The following is a 16,461-nucleotide window of genomic DNA, read 5'->3' on the forward strand; positions in this document are numbered from 1 at the left end:
TAAATAAATCAAACAAAATTCAAAACCAAAATAATGTCTAGTCTGAATTATACAATCCCAAAATAGAAAAAAACAAAAATGTAAATCCTATTCTAAACTAATCCTAGACTATGCTCTACCCAACACCTCGGACCTTCATCACAAACGTCCTTCGGGTACAAGATACTTCGGGGCATTCCCTGGTGAATAAATACAAATGGCTTTGGGGCATTCCCCGGCTAAATGAATACATTTTTTAGTGCGAGAAAACCCAACCATTCAACAAAATTTCAAACATTCAACAAAACCACGAGTCCTAAACTTCGCCTACCCAACGTACATTTGCCTATCAATTATCGACCTAAACATGATACTATCGGGTTCAAATTAATTGCAAACAACCAATTAAAAACTACTTGTATTATGAATCAAAATTATCAACATACACCTTTATCAATTTTCAATTCCCGTCCCACTTAGTCCTAATTCATTTTAAATCATTCAATTATTCAATTCAAACAATCAATATCAAGCACCATCCACAATTCAAACATAACCAAATCACATGAAACAACGTTCATACATCATGAATTTACCACAAAAAGTATCAAATAATGAAGATTAATTGAGAATGAGATAAAGAATAGACCTGGATTTTATTTCAAATGATATTGAAGAATGGAACCGCAACCAACACCTCGGACAAAATGCTCACCGACTTCCAAATGCAATTGAACTAATCTAAAAACCAAGTTAGACTAACTCGGAACCTCGAATTAGCTTAACAAAGAAACCTAAAATGGACCTTAGCTATTTTCATCGCCTTTTGAGTATTGAGCCGTAATGGTTTTTGTTGGCAGGAATGGGTTTTGATGGATTTTGGTCGTCAATAGAGAGGTGACGGAGAGAATGAGTTTGATGGTAGTTTGGCCGGCTAGTTTTGACGTTTCCTAATGGGTTTGGTCGGAGTGGACGGGTTTTTATTTTTCAAATTGTCGGAGCTCCGGCGAGCTCGGGTCACCGGAAAGGGCCTCTGTTCACTGTTTCTCTCCCTCACTCAATCTCTGCTTTCTCTTCTTTTACTCTCAATTCTTCTCTTTTTCCCTTGTTTCCTCTACTAGTTGTTCAGTGTGTGCATAAGTGAGTATCGTGAATATGTGTGTGTGTTTTGCGTTTGTGAGGTGTGAGTGCATTCTGTGCATAGAATTATGTTTATATCTATAGAATTGTGAATCTGAGTATTATCAGTGGGTGTGAGTATATCAGCTTCTATGTGTGTATGGCGTCACCGTGTGCATGTTGTTGATAGTGAAATGGAAAAAAATAAAAAATGGAGGTTCTCTATTGATGGAGATAATTGTGTGTATATATATTGCTATGAGAATTCCAGTTGGGTCCTTCTAGAAGGGTGAGGATGGATTCCTCTCCTTTTATTCTATGTTGTTATGGGATAAATGAAAGAAAATATAAGTTTGTGAGTCGGTGGGGACCACGTGGGTAGGCTAGGGGTAAGGGTTTGGGGGTAGGGTAGTGGTTGTTATTTTTGTTAGGGTGAGGTGTCCCAAGTTGTAAAGAGTTTGTTGAATTTGTTATTGTGTGTAAATTATCACATGGGTGAAGGTCTATGGTAAAGTGAGGATAAATGGGTAAAAAAGACACTCTTGGGAGGGACAAAATTACGTGTCTACAAGCAAAAATGCTCCCTCTTGGCTAACACCTTCTTCATTTTTGATTCACTGGGGTATGATGAGCAGTTTAGCCCAATGATCAAACAAAACTCTTTCAAGCTAAAACAAGCAGGCTTGTTGTTGACGCAGAACCACATCTCATGACGCATCTTATCATTCTTGATGCGTCGCAACAACAAATAATGGACCAACTGCCCATTGAATTTGAGATGTTCCGGCAGGTTTCTCAGGTGTCCAAAATAGGACCGCTTGAATCTTTTCTTCAACTCTTGGTCGACTAGAACTTGTTTAAATTCTTAATAAGATGCCATTCTTGATCTGACTGATATCTTTGCCGGAAAAGATCCAACCTCGTCCATTATCATTTGAAGTTCATACCACTCCAAGAAAATAAACCTTGAACAAGATGGCACAAACAAGGGACCATTATCCCCATCAGCACTGTTTTTCCACTTCCCTCGTTCTCTTCACTGTCACTGTCACCACTAGCACTACGCTTGACAACATCTTCACTAGAATTGACGTATTTGCTTATCTCCTTTAACTATGAATCTGATTCGGACACTGCCTCTTTAATTTTCTTACCTTTTCACTAGAATCGACATATTCGCTTATCTTATTTAACTCTGAATCTGATTCGGACACTGCCTCTTTAATTTTCTTACTTTTTGAGACATTTTCAATTGCCCCAACTTTTCTTTTTTCTATTGCTACCAGCAGAATCAGATGCGGTACTAGCTTTGTGTTTAGCAATGGGTCTTTTTTTAGCCATTTTCAACAGAATCTACACCTACAGAACAAATCTGCCATTTTTAATTCATAGACCACAAGTCTACCAACATAAATAACTCAATGCTCAAATGAAAACCCCCAAAAGAACTAAGAAGTACTCCACCATTAAACAGTTCACTACATAAAAATACCATAACTAAACCAAAATCCAACATGCAGTATCAAAACTCAACTATTGCTAAAAATCAAACTAGTGCTACAAATCAAACTAATTAGTTATTAATCTTTCAGTTTTCACTATTTCAGCAATCATATTTTAAAAGAATTTTATATGTCTAAAAATTGATTTCAGTCTAGGACATTCTTATTTCATAGACCACAGGTCTACGGGTAGAAACAGGTCACTGTTTGAGTCAAATTACCAGAATAACTCTTAAAATAACAATTATCCCACCATTCAACACTTGATTGCTAAAAAAATCAGAACTAAACCAAAATTTCTTAACAAAAATTTTAAAATTCAACACCGTGATCAACGAAAAACTCTGTCAACGCTGTCGAATAAAACATCAACCACTGCTTCGGAATCAAACTAATTACCTAGAAAATTCTCATATTTTAACTACTTAATCAACCAAATTTGAAAAAAATAAATTCCTACATCACTACGAATCAATTAGCAGTGAAACTCTTTTAAATGGATCTAAAAATAATCAAAACTTGATTTTAACTAAACTTATAAAGCAATGATGAGCCCTTAGCAGTTAAAGAAGAAGGAGAGGAGAAAATGGCGTTTTGGGAGAAGCTTGTTGGGAATAACAAGAGTCGGAGAGAATTGAAGAAGAGAGAAATAGATTTTTTTTTTATTGGAATAAGTGGAGGGTGTTAGGTATATTATATTAAAGTTGTAAAATTGTAAAAATGATGAAATGGTCCGTTGGCCCACGTGTGGGCCTCACTTTTACAACTTTTCCCCACTTTTTTAAACCTAACCCTAAAACCTAAATCAAAAAGAAAATAAGTGGGTATATGACAAATAGTTTTGTCAAAATATGGTTTTGCCAATTTTTCCTTAGACTTTCCTTGTAGGACTCAACTTAAAGAAATTAAATTTCTTTATTATTGCATCCTACTTAAAGGTTTTCTTTGATTGCTTTTCCTTTATCTACATCCACCATCGACGACCTTTTTATGTAGTATTGTGCGTTTCTTATTTGACAATTACCTGATCTTTAACTGTAACTACAATATAAAAGTGAATCATGAACCTAGTTCACATGATGTGAGCATCTCAAGAACCTGATTCACCTGTCAATCATCAAAACTACATATTTTATATTTCCCCCTCATTTAACTGTAACTACAATATAAAAGTGAATCACAAACCTAGTTCACATGATGTGAGCATCTCAAGAACCTGATTCACCTGTCAATCATCAAAACTACATATTTTATATTTCCCCCTCATTTTCCCCCTTTTTTATGATAACATAACAATGCTACAAGTAATATGACTTACTCCACTTACTAGCAAACCCAAACTATGTTTCCCCGTGTGGCATCATTATATTCATGAAAAGCATCAAACAAAGAACCTAGTGAATAGTGTTAAGAGTGCAAGTCCAAAAATTTATGGCCACTGGGGCAACGCTACCCAATGCATATGAACTCTCAAACAAGGATTAATCCGCAAATATTAGCCATCTACATGCATAAACCAAAGACCAGGTATGGGACTATTAGCCACACGATGTGACCATGAAAATTCCGTTCCTATAATATTTGTTTATTTTTTTTTTTACATGTCCTTTTATAAATCTTAAATAAAAGGAGTATTTTTACTAATTTACTCTAACTTTTTTTTAATTTATGTAATATATTAAAAGTGTGAAGATCCTTAGAAAAATGATTTGAACTTTTTTTCCTTCATTAAAACATTATGAAATAGACAAAATTGTCTTTTCACTTTTTTCCTTCAATTATTATATTATTAAATTAAAAAATCCTAAAATATTTGGAAAGAATCCTAATATAATAAATATATGAAAAGAAATTAAGAATCTTAAATTGTGTAAAAATCAATCCTAAAATATATGGAAAGAAATTAACAGTGTCAAAATATATGGAAAAAATCCCATTTTATTTTAATTAAATATATAGGCTTGACATATACTTCTCCAAATTCGATTTTACCTTTTTCAGATTTTTTTTTGCAAATATGAGTTTTTCTCTCTGGAGTTTTTTTGTTACCTCTATTTTAAAAAAAATAAATTTACCTTCGAAATAATTTTTTTTTTTTTTGGGTTTAAATTAGGCTTGGAAAAATTAAAGAACCTTTGACTTTTAAGATGATTTTTTTATATTTTTAAATTATTTGTATTTTCCTCTGTAAATAAATCATTATTGATTGATTTTTAATATGTTTATGTGGATGAAGAAAGATTTATGTGAAGCCTGTGAACGACACTTCGTGCTGATTATGAGTGAATTTAAGGTATGTTTTTTCTGTTCTAAATTTTATTTCTTATTCATGTTAGCTCTATTTCTTATTTAGGCATAATTCAAGTTAATAATCTTTTGTTGGAATCATACTTACATAAAATACTAGTGAGAGAAAAATAAAGGGAGAATTGTGATTTGTCATGATAACAAACAAATCATAGTGTCAAAAAGTATTAAACAAAGTCATTAGTTGACTAGAAGATAAAAAAGAATGGAAATTAGAGATTTCATGAATTAGTCAATCAAATTTATAACCGTTTTTGATCTTCCGTCAGGTTCTTAGAGATAGAGACTAGGGATAATTTGCATCGCTCGATTTATGTTTTAAGTATCATAATTGATATTTTAACATTTTTTTTAAAAAATTAGTCATATATTTGTTTCACAATTTACAATTATTAGTGTTGGATGAAAAGATGCATGACATGAAATGTGATTTTACTTGTCTTGATGTGGGTGGTATGAAAAAGGAGAAATGAGAGATCTTTTAAAGGGTAAGCTTTCTCTATCAAGAAATTAGCCTAAAATGGCTTTAGGTGGATCCGATTCATAATATTGGAACTTTTGAATGGGGATCAAGTATATTGTTCGATATAAATGATAGTAATTTATTTTTATATGCACTTATTATTATCGTCATATACACGTGTGAAACATGTACACTTAACTCATATACTTTATAGTTGTGTATTCATCAATACTAATTTAACAGTGAAGAAACTTTACCATATTTATATTTTCAAAAGAATTAATTTAAGGAAAAAATAAGAAGAGATTAATTAGTTTTACTTAATTTTATAAATTGAGAAGTAATTTGAAATGAATCTCAATAACTCAATTTAAAATGAATATTTTCAATAATATGAATAAGTTATATGAGACAGGGAATATAGGGAAGACGTCAAGAGTTAACATTTTTTAGGTTGAAGAGAAAAATGTTTTTTCTTCCCACAATATTAGAGGTCGTTTGGTGTGACTTATAAGGGATAAGTAAATTCAGGATAAAATGAAGGATTATTTTATCTCATGTTTGATTAGAGGTATTAGTTAGTATCAGAATTATTTATCTCACCATTTGCATCATAGTGATGGAATAAGTTATTCCATATACATGATGGGATAACTAATCCCGAATGATTCCAGGATAACTAATTTTGAAATAATTCTTTTCTAATCAAATGATACGGTCCAAACTGTTCATTTTTTTCTTTCATGTCGGTCCAGGAATTATAATAGCAACACCCTAAAGCTTATAAGCTTGCAACTTTTAATATTGTACGAACCCTCATAATTTAGTGACTATTACTACTATGATATGGGGATCATGAACAGTTACCGCTAATATTTGTCCTATTAAACCTATCGTAAATGGCTGAGTAATACTGTTACAATTATATTTACGTACTCATATTTTTGATTGATTTTATGATGAATGGATCAATTATGAATGCCTACTTGGCAGAATAATATATGTATTGTGGAAAGAATCAAATCTTTTTATCTTATTATATATTGATTAGAATATTATTTTCTACTTATACTATTTTCTCATATCTTATAACTCAGAAAATAAGTGCAAACCATCAATATTGCTATTATGTCTTTAAGGAATTTTCATGGCCAAAGCAATGTTTTTCAAAAACATTCTCATCATCTAGTAATATAATATTGTATCACTAAATAAAATCTTAAAAAAATTAAATATGCTCACACACTTTGAATTATTTCAATCTATTTTTTTTCTAGACAAACAGTTGTTTGGAAAGTCAAATTGTAATGTGAATTTGTGTTACTATTTCAATTGGTTAGAAGCACCACAAAGGACTATTTCAGTTGGATTGAAAGCGCCATAAAGAATCACATATTTTGATGGGTTGAAAGTGCCATAAAAAACTATAATCTATAAACAATGACCCTCACCGGTGAATATCGATAGATTTTCCTCTATGGAGCGACGTGTAATAAGCACTATAAGTTGGTTAACTTCTCGATCAACTCTCGACTTGTTGATAAGCTGAAAGCTTCAAATTAGGTGGCGTTATACAATCATATAATTATATATCATGAGTTCATGACAATATTTCTTTATCATAGTTAATGTAATTATAATATAATCTAATTGCAAATGTAATGCTTAATTATGTAAAACTTAATTACATAGTTACATCTATATATGTATGTAAGACTTAAATTTAAATTCCACGCATTTTGTGTAGTGTATGTTCAATTCTAGAAGGAGAAAGAAAAATATGAAAAAGCTACTCCAACATAAATGACATTTTGACAAAGTCATAAAGACTCCAAAAAAATCAAAAGTCAACCATTAAAAAAAGGTTTGGTCACAGATCAGTATATAAAATTTTGAACAATTCAACAATAGTGGCTCATCTATAATGTACCAGACGATGAATGATTGTGCACGCACGAATCCAATATATGTGATACGATAAGTATTGAAACGATTAATGTTATTGATATTTCACTTTTCGTTATTTCAGCAAGTAATGCAATTAAAGAAAAGCTTGTTAACCAAGGAAAACTTCTTCTGCCGGATCTATATATACATACATATTTCATATGTGATAAATGCACTGTCATTATTTACATTTTCACTGTTTTATACAGAAGCTGGTATGAATAAAAGGATAAACAACAACATTGATGCTGTGTGTCACACCTCAAATCCTGTTGGGGCGGACAGGCACTCGTAGCCGTAAAGGCCCGAGAGAACCAATTCATAACCTTGTACTTTCCATGCATGTAACTGTGACAACCAAAAGTTCTGACAACATGATATTATATATCAATGAAAATAATTACACATGCACGCACAAACTGATATATACAACACTTGGCCGTTGGGGCCACCATGTCTAAAATCAGGACACTACTATAACTTTACATTAGTCTACAAAGCCTGTAAAAGATACATAGACTTAGTTAGGGTCGGGACAAACCCCCACCCTACTATTGACTTACTGTACAATACCAAGATAAATGGAACAGACTCGGAAAACCCCAAATCAACCTGGAGCTCACCAATATGAACGGAATAGCCTGTGCTCCTACAGGTGAGGTGTATGAGCTGAAGTATCTGTGCCTGCAGCATGAAATGTAGGTCCCCCGTGAGGGACGTCAGTATGAAAATATGTACTGAATATGTAAGGCTAAAAGTATCAACACATGGTACACGAGCTCAATAAAAATCAGATACAAGTGTATAAGTAGTACTAGTAGGCCACCTTTATATAAACTTGTGGGACTACATATATTACGTTCCTTTCTTCATTTTTACCCTTCTTACTTCATAATCTTTGTAAGCCATATATAATGCAAATGACCAGCTGATCAGTGGTAAATAGATAAATTAGGATCGGCCCATGCTAGGCTTACGCCCCTGAGCTGCCACCTACATATAAAGATTAGGATTGGCCCATGCTAGGCTTATGCCTCTGAGCTGCCACCCACAAATAAAGGTATCGATATCGGCCCATGCTAGGCAAGTGCCCTGAGCTGCCACTCGTCATTTTATAGATTTTCATTACTTAGTTTATTTAGCCTTTGAGATTGTTACTTTGGTGGTCATCACATTATGGTACCTTGAACCAATAATCTGCTAATAAGAGACATATAAATGGATACTTAATGCTACAAAAATGAGGTAGGGATCTGTTGGCACACAAAATGAAGTGTTTAGAAGCTGAAAATACACATGAGTCTTATTTGAGTAAACGAGAAACTTCTGAAATTTTCTAGTGAAGATAGACGCGCAGATTTAATAATAAGCACGTATTGAGGTATTTTAATGCGTTAGAGAGTGGGAACAAGTTCATTGGATACATAGAGTGTAATGTGCTGCTATTATGTGTCACTTGTTATAGGACAACCTTGAAAACTTACTTGGTGGAACAAATGTTTGATTTCATGCCAAAGAGTACAAAATGGAGTATGCCTTATATACCTGGTTATTTGACTCCGAAACTAACCCAACTTGACTTCCCTCCTTTTAGATTACTTATCTACAATAGAATATATGGTAAACTAGTATTAGTAACCAATCAACATATTTTAGATACTTAATTTCACCCAAAACAGTAACCAGGCAGCAACTATTAATCTATCAAACAAGGGTGTTATTTTAATCCTTTTTTCCTCCAATTACACCCACATACCATATAGGTTCTTATAAGGTTCACCAAAACCACATCGACTTCATTACATATTTCAAAAAATACGCAAAATAGATTGGGCAGCAAACATTAGTTCGGTGGTGTATCACCACATCTTTCTTCTATAATTCATTACAAACTCATCACACCTTTATCCAACTTCAACCTGACAGCCCATAACTTATACATACAAAACAGTCTACAAAGCAATCCCAAATCCCTTTTATTGTAGCAATCAATTATTGAACTCATCATCTCTTGAGTTCTCAATAACAAGACATCCTTAATCCCCTCTCAAATTCATATATAAGAAAAATAAAATGGAGCAGTCACCTTACCTCAATTTAGCAACTTATTCTTTTAATTGAACTCTTCAAGAGCTTGAACTTTCCTTGACACTTAAACTAAAGAAGAAGAAAAAAAGTTCCTCAATAACAAGGAAACGTGAACAAACAACTTGTTCTATAATCAACCATATACTTATAGTCAAACACTTATAAGTTGTTTTCCTAATCTTCCATGAGATAATTAAACAAAACCTTAAGTGTTTTTAACTTACCTTGGGCTGCAAAGGTGAGGGTTTCTTCAAGAACCCTAGAAGGAAAAATAGGGTTGCTGTTCTTGTTGTTTTAGAGAGAGTAGAGAGATTTGCTGAAATATACTCCTTTTTTTGTGACTTAAAAGTGAAGTAAAATGACCAGTAACTTGGCCTTTTAAAGGCTCTATCTTGTCCACCTCCTTATCTGCATTTTGGACCATAAAATTGGTCAAATTGGTCCAAGTAGGTGATGCACCTACTTAAGTGTCCAAGCTGCTAAAACTTCAAAGTAGGTGATACACCTACTTTCTTAATTTCTTGTTGGGCTAAATTATATTTGGGCCTTGGTAGATTTGAGCATTGGGCCTTTTTCCTATTTTTCTTCTTTTACTTAATTTTGGCCCAAATAAGTATTCTAATAAAGGCCCAAATCTAATTCATGGACTTGGTCCATTAACTTGGATCATATAGCTCAAGTAGGTGACTCACCTACTAGCTTAATTAAGTCAAGAAAGCACCTCAATATTTCCTTCTATTTCCAGCTCCTAATCACCTTAATCTAACTTACAACTTATACACACTTGGTCACTTTAAACTTTAGATTCAAATACCAGCTTACGATCCCAAGTTTTAATGGTCGTATTGGCGTTAACTTGGTTACATCACATTAAACTGTACGGGCAGCCTCTATGATTCCATATACACCATTAATACTTTCATAACAAATCTCATCTGTTACCTATACCATATGACCATACCAGGTTCCATATAATTAGAATAAGTACAAGCAAGATACGGGATGTTACACTGTGGCTGACAAAAAATCTGTGGATATTACAAAAAAGTATTTTAGTGGTAGTAATATAAAGAGAAAAAAGTTTTTTAATCATTGATGGTGTCAGTTATGGCACATACCTTGTTAGTAGATCAGGTGTCATGTGTTTTTGATTTTTCATTCCATCTTTTCAAAAAGACAGTGCAAAAGCAAGAAAATATTTACATTACTGCAAAAGAAAATAAAATCTGAAAGTGAGAAGTACAGTTTAGAAGGAGATATAAAAGTAGAGAAGATAAAAGTGATGTATCTCTTAATCCCTTTTAAGAGGGTGTTTGCTGTTGGGCCCCTAGCCTAGCTTAGCAGGGCGGACACGAACCGTATAAACATCAACTATGTGGCTGAAATATATACTTGTGGAGGAGTTACAATCTACAAACAATGATAAAAGGCTATGTACAACTCAATTCTATCTCATTGAATACTTATTTAATATAAACATATGGAACTATGACCACGTATGAGAATTTATCTCGGTCTATGAATACTCTAAGAGAAATTATAACTGTATTGGAGAAGGTGGCCGGGGTAGGGACCCTACATATCCAAACTATAACTAGAAATATGATTAAATAGTACTCGATGTTTAATAGCCCCAGATAAGAGAGGATCTCACCTACTGCTTTCCTGAATACGAACAAGTGTCTAGTACAGAAGTCTGCTCATCAATATACCTGATCCTATATTTACAGAATACGGTGTCCCCAAACATAGGAACGTTAGTACATATTTCATATGTACTATTATGTAAAGCAGACAGAATAACAAGTAGATATATAAGGATGCTCAATAAATCAAACAACAAAATGAGCAATTGCAGACAACTGAATACTAGAAACTTTTATATGAAGTTATTACCTACGCATTTACATTATTAACTTATCATATAACTGCTTACGAGTACGTCACCATCATTAAGGGCCTAGTAATTTGCCTAAGTGATGTCATGTGCCTACTTTTAATACAAATAATCATATGATGGTCTTCCAAGGCATTCTATATCAAGTGTACAATATGTGTTACCCAAATACTTCTGACTATGATTTTATACGTATAATTATAATCGTGGTCTGATACAGGGTACACCCCCCAGGGCTCACTATGAGGGTCTGTCCGCAGGCCATATGTGTTATATACTAGCTTGAGTTAGGGGAACTAGTCCAATTGGCTCCAAATGAAAATGATGCCACAAGGGCAGGTGCGCCACACATTTGGGCTCACTATAGTAGTCTAGTCTCAATTCCGTGCACAGAATTATGTCGCACGTGTGCCAAGCCAAACCTATGATACCCTCTCGTCGTTAACTTTTATCAAATAGTACTTCTTATGCCTATGCAAGTATATATTACGGTAAATACTGTCAAGTTATTTGAGTGATGCTTTCCATATACAATTAACATCTTTAATGGTATCGAACTATTACAACGCTTGTACTTTATATCATCATATGACTATATCGCTACGTGATCTAATATATTAGTGCGCCTATAGTATGGCCATTTATTCTAATTCATAGCCTATGATGATATACTAGGTGACTTCTAAGAATTCCTAATGAGGATGAACAAACTCTATATATACTTGACTTGACGAGAGTAGTACAAATGTTTTGACCTCAACAAATTGACGCAAGAATCATGAATATGAGTAATTTCAAATGAAAAGGATATGTGGTCATGTGTTAGGCATATAGAAACCGAAAACTCTATTCACATATATTAAGTAGACTTTCTGGGCTATTTTAGGAGGGACAAATGATTACAGGTCGTGCCTTAAAGGCGAAGGAGGTTTTAGCTTTACATACCTTAGTGCTTAACAAGCTATGATAGTATTTCGGGCCCCAAATAACTCAACCCGCAGAAGTACAACTTTTATCTTTCCAACCAGCAACTTCCGCTATTCAATAGGCAATTCACTAACTACAAGGGTAATATATACGTCCATAAGTAACTCATAGGAGCATTTAACAATTTAATTCAATACTCTATGCCCGAAATCAAACGAATTTTGTAACGATAATCCAAAATAAGTTCTAACTTTTCCAACTAATACAATGCATCATTAAATCAACCAATTGATAGGAATCCCTAAAACCCCTTTTTTTCCTCTTACAGTTTCCCCTTCTTAAGAACTTATTCCAAAAAGAGTTTAAAGATTCAATTAAACAACAGTCAACAACTAGTATTACATCCCAACATATATTCTATAATTAAATTCAAGTAGCTTCTCATTGTGAAGGAAAAGGGTTTTATACAAGGGATAAGTTCTTTGAAGCTCTTAGATCTTATCCTAATTTTGGCACTGTGGGTTCTAATGATGATTCTAAACGTGAAATTGCTGCTTTCTTTGCTCATGTCACCCATGAAGCTAGACGTAAGTTATTGCTTTTTTTTTTTTATAAAATCACATGCTTTAGTAGTCTAGGTATGTACTATATGTAGACACATAATTTTGTCCCTTCCCGATAGCACTTTTTACCCATTTTTACCTTATCCTACCGTATACCCTCACCCATGTAATTACATCCCACAAAAAATACAAAAAAAACTCTCAATAAAATCCCTAACAGACTTTTATTCTTTTTAACATCCTAACAACCCTTTCAATTAAAATAAGACACCTAACCCTTATCCCTCCAATTAAAAAACAACACCTCACCACCCCTCCATTTCTTGTCCACAAAGGCAAAAAGGATAAACATACACTAAAAAGGGGGTCCCACGAGGGAACCTTCCAGGAAGGTGCCAAGAACCCTTTTGTTTTTTTCATTTTTATACATACAGGGTTCACACTCCTTTTGGTAGGGGGGGGGGATATATGCATATACACAAGAACAGGGGGAGGATCCATCATCTTCCATTTTCCTTACTCACACATACTCACTAAAATTCCCCCATTTTTATACAATTAACAATACACACACAATAATTCTTTACACATTACACACCCATCGATGCACACACACACACATCAATGAGATAGGGAAAAGAGTGAAAGGAGTGATAGAGGGATCGGAATTACAGTAATAAGAAAATAGAGAGAGCCAGCGAATGGAGAGAGGGAGATCAAGTGAAAAATCAAGTGACCCATTACTGTTCCGATGTTGGGACCCTCACCGAAGCTTCGGATAGGCCACAATAATCCAGCGGACCATTTTGGTCAAACCATCGCTAAAAAAAGTGGCCAGCGAACCCACTTCCCTCACCTTAAATCCCGTTTCCAACCAAACTTGATGTTGTAAGTCAGTTTCGATGAACCCGTCGAAAAACCATAGAACCCGGCAACCATATCACATGAGCAGCCGCTGGTTTCATCACTTTCGTAATTACTGGTTCGTATTGGCAAAAAACACTAAAGGTATACCAAGTTCGGTCTATTCGTATTGAGGTTCGATTCGGGGTCTTCAGATGCGATTTTCGTCTTCTCATTCGGTTGAAATTTGAGTTCAAAAGCTCCAATCGAGGGGGTTTTGATCAAGTTGGCAAGTTCGTAGTTGAGGTTTGAATTGAGGTTCTTCGGTGCACGGATTTCGCCTTTTTAATTGACTGATATTTGGAATAAAATCGTCATCGAGGTCCAATTCTACTCTTTACCTCTTTCTGTTTTATTGTTGATGGTATCTGATGCATTGATTTTAATATTTTTGTTGGTTGACTCGTGATGATGTGAATTATTGTTATTCTGTTTCGGTATTTGATTCCCTTGATTGTGGATTGATTATGGATTATGTCATGAAATGATATCTCATTTTAGAATTAAAATTGATTGTTGTGGGGCGGAAGTTAAAAGTTGATAAAAATGTTTTTGTTGATTTAATTCACTGATATCAAGCTTGGTAGTATCCTGATAGGTCGAATTGGATAAGGCAAAAATATTTAGGTGCGGGTAGGCAAAAGTTAGGAGTGATGTGTTGTTTCGAAGCGGTGAATATTGAAATGTGTGTTGAATGGTTTTGTTTTATCACTTTTGGATCAATTGTACTATTTGGCCGGGGAATGCCCCGAAGTATCTGTATATCTTTATTAACCGGGGAATGCCCTGAGGTATTTTGTACTCGGAGTACGTCCGTGATTAAGGCTTGAGGCGTCGGGTAAAACACGGGAGCGTAGTTAGTATTAGTGTAGGTTAGATAGGATTTATTGTTGCATTTTTATTTTTGGACTGTATAAATTGGACTGGACACTGTACTATTGATTCTTTTTATTTTGTTTGTTTGTTTGATTGTTTTACGTGTTTTGTGTGGGTTGTACATTCATAGTGTCAAAATTAGCCAATACGCTCTACCAAGCGACTGTGGTCGAACTACGGGATCGAGGGGTGCTAACACCTTTCCCTCGGTCAACAGAATTCCTTAGCTGGAATCTTTGTTCGCAAACCAGTTTAAAGAGTCAAATGGTTTTGAAAAGGATTTTCCAATGGTGACTTGGCACACTAGATTATGCCAAGTGGCGACTCTGATTTCAAATGTAAAAACAATCCTTCTTCAAAACAAATCATTTTCTTTTGTCACTTAATAATAAAAACCTTTCGAACCCAAAACGAATCTTTTGGATGTTTGAAAAAGGGGTGTGACAGCTCTGGCGACTCTGTTCAGAATTCAAGCTTATTTTGGAGTCGTATTGGCTTTGTTTGGCACTATAGGTGTATAAATATTTTTTTTTGTTGTTTTGTGTTATTGTTTTATCATTATGGAATGTTTTCGTGCTCTTTGTGTAGAGTATTTATCCTATGTGTTACCGCTTTTATATCTGGCATCATGTGTCTATCCCCCGGCCTTCTTTCTTCAATAAGTCCGTTGTACACGTGTTGTACAAGACCTCCAGTTGACTCACCTTTATTTTAGGGGGGAGCCGTCGGTGCTATGGAGTAGGTGAAAAGCTGTCGCAGCCACTATCAACCATACGCTCCCCCGAACAGCCTTGTTAGTGAACCCCAATATAGGTCAGCCTTTAGGTCATGCTTATGTGCATCATATTGTGACCTAGTGGGACCCACTTGGTCCTTTGTAGGAGACTCACCTCTAAAGCATCCCTATGTGCTAAATGTTGCATCTTTGAGGATAACGTGGTCATTTGACGGACTGATTTGGAAAAAATATGTGTTAGAAGTAAAGTGTGTGGGTAATGAAAAATAGAGAGAAAAAAAACAAAACAAGAACAAAAAAAAAAGAGTTTCGTAGTTTTTAGAGTTTTTTATGGCTTTTATTTTTCACAATTCCAAAATTGAAAAGGACTTTTTTTTACCTTTCGCACTCATTTTCTCAAAAACATCAAAAAGATTTTCCTTGGTCTCGTTTAGCATGCATTAACAATTCGAAAACTTCAAAAACGATTTTTTTCATTCATAGGATGTGTTTATAAAAGAAAATGCAAAAAAAAAAGAGGTGTTAGAATTTTTTTACATTTCGTATAATGAAAATACCAAAAAGATTTTTCTTTCATAGTTGTTGATGTCATTTTTCTGTGAAGTATTAAAATGAAAACTCAAAAGATTTTATTAACATGGTTCATCGTCTGTCTTTGGTCGTATCTCTTAAGTCAGGGTCTAGCCTGTTATTTAATCATTAATTGTCCAATCTGGACGAACTACGCGTACCTGATTCCCGTCCCTTGGGGCAGGATACGTAGGCAATCCTCGATGGGTCCGGTAATTTTAACTTTTATTTTTTGGCCTTTGTCTTACTCTTAGCCTGGGTTTTCCTTCTCGTAATCTAGTGTTGTTAATTAATTCTTGCCAAGTAGGCTGATTTCATTCGGCGGTACTGTTCGGTGAATTTAAGTTATATGTCGGTCTTTTCCTCTATGTCACATGATATTTTTTCTAAGATAAAATCCCGAGGGTCGGGAATTCCTTGTCTTGTTTTGAATTTTTGAGTTGTAAGTTTGTCTTGTTATTACAGGATGAAGCCTACAGAGTCTAAAGTCTTGATGGTTTCCAAAGTACCCAAAAAGTTAATAAAGTGGTGGAGCAAGTTCAACTACGCTGACCAGCAAGAGCTATTTAAGATATTAGGTGATC

At 34.3% G+C, this 16,461-nt stretch overlaps 1 pseudogene; it reads left to right on the forward strand.

The window, feature by feature from the left end:
* The window catches only part of LOC107855059, a 40,582-nt pseudogene that overhangs the window by 5,988 nt on the left and 18,133 nt on the right, over nucleotides 1–16,461 (forward strand).

This window comes from Capsicum annuum, chromosome 4 (genome assembly GCF_002878395.1).
Source record: "Capsicum annuum cultivar UCD-10X-F1 chromosome 4, UCD10Xv1.1, whole genome shotgun sequence".
In the NCBI taxonomy this organism is placed as follows: Eukaryota; Viridiplantae; Streptophyta; class Magnoliopsida; order Solanales; family Solanaceae; genus Capsicum; species Capsicum annuum.